The sequence below is a fragment of the Sciurus vulgaris genome (genome assembly GCF_902686455.1).
Source record: "Sciurus vulgaris genome assembly, chromosome: 1".
NCBI classification, from domain to species: Eukaryota; Metazoa; Chordata; class Mammalia; order Rodentia; family Sciuridae; genus Sciurus; species Sciurus vulgaris.
In genome coordinates, this window is record NC_136461.1 from 197,266,867 (window position 1) to 197,268,890 (window position 2,024).

Consider the following 2,024-nt stretch of genomic DNA (forward strand, 5'->3'; position numbering starts at 1 on the left):
TCCCGTGGCTCAGTAGCACATCCTTGCTCTGTCTTGTTCTTTCCACCATCATAGCAGGTCCCAGGGCGACCCCTCAGATACACCTCCTCTGCCGACATTCTTCTTTGCTGTTGGGTGAACCAGCAGGGCTTCCTAAGATGTGGCTCCATTCCTGTCCTTCCCCATCCAGAAGTTCTCCTCTGTAACTCCTGGAGGGCGATACAAGCCCTCGGCCTGGATGCAGCTCCAGGCACCTCCTCTCCTGCTGCCTGTGCCTCCCTCTCCGCCCTGCATGCCCTTTGCTCCAGCCAGACCTCTCCAAGAGTGTGCGGGCTCACGCCCTGGGGCCGTGACACAGGCTGGAGTGTATTTTCTTTACTGTCCCCAAAGGCTTCAGTGCCCTTCCTCATCTTGTTCTATGACCCTCTGCTGGAAAGCCCACCCGCCCCACGTTCAGCAGAGCTGACTCTTGTCTGGGGTCTCATTCCTCTTTCACATCCTCCTGAGATTATATGCTTACCTCCCTCTCCCTCTCCTCCTCTCTCTCTCTCTCTCTCCCTCTCTCTCTTCCTTAACTGTATGCTTCCTTTTAGGGCAAATACTACATACCCTCTATGCAGTCGTGGTTCTGGGGTCCTAGCATGAGCCAAGACAGGGCTGGAGCTCAGCGATGGTTGAGTGACAGGATCGGGAGGAGCAGGGCCCAGATGGAGGCCCGGGCATGGTTGCTCGGTGGGGCCCCAGATTGAGAAGTGGCCCACACAAGCCTTCCTCGGTCCAGCATCCAATACCTCTAAGACGTGGTCTGCAAGGCCCTCAGCCTCAGCTCCTGCGGCCTCCGTCCTGCTCCGTAGCCACCCTCATCTGTGCTCTTCCAAACGGGCTCTGGGCTCCGAGGCTCCTGTTCTTACCTTTGTGGATTTCTCTTCCCTCACCTTCCGCCACCTCATTGGGAGTTCCTCCGCACCCTCAGGGCCTGTGTCAAACACCCGGGTCTCCGTCGCTTTTCTCTGCTAGCATCTGTGCTGTGTGTTGCGGGCTCTGAGGAAAGTTAGTTGTCTTGTGTTGTGTGTATTGTAGGGTTGGGGCCTGTACGTAATTTGTATACACAGCTTGATAAACTGCAGGTGCTATTCTACATGTTGACATGCATCAACTCATTTCATACACCTGACAATCCTGAAAGGAGGGTATTATTATTGACCCTATTGTATAGATTATAAAACTGAGGCACAGGGAGGTTACATTATTTGTCCAGGGTTACAGAGCAACAAAGTTCTACAGACAGGATTTGAGCCCCAGCAATGTGACAGTGCTACTAATTGGGATCTGAGCTGAGATATAGGTAGAGGGCTTTGGCCGCCAACTGGAGAGAATTAAACTGTTTTTGCAGTTCTGGGGAGCTGTGGAGGTTCTCAGTGCAGATGGCCTGAAGGCAGGTCTGGATTGACCCTTGAGTGGCTCTCCCCAGGGCCACAGGGGTGTGGGGGCCACTCCCAAGCCCCCCAGGAAGGGCAGCGGGGGAGGCTATCAGCAGAGCAAGGGGTGTGGGTGGGAGGCTCCTTTACCAATGCTGTGGACGGGACAGAGAAAATCAATTGCTTGACATACCAATCAGCCTCCTCTCTGGGAAGCTCCGGGGCTGAGCCTGGGTGAGGAGAGCAGATTTCAGCAGCTCCGCAGGTAGCGGGGCACATCTGGCCATGGGGCAGCTCCAGATACCTGGCCTCTCCTCGCAGGTGAAGGACAAACTTTCTGGCAGGAAGCTGCACCTGCTCCCAGCAACCTCCTTCTGCTCTGCCTTTGCAAGGTCTGCCAGTGGATGTGGGCTCACGAGAACCCTGGACCAGCAGCCAGGTGCTTGGACTTAATTTTCTGGGCTAGCCCAGGTTGTTCTTTAAGGAGTCCATGCCGCACGTAGGTTGCCTTGGGGAGCAGAAGGAAGGTGGGAGGTCGAGGTGTGTTATGGGCTGAATTTATGTCCATAATTCATACGTTGAAGTCTCCACTCCCAGGACCTCAGAACGTGACTGTATTTGGAGTTA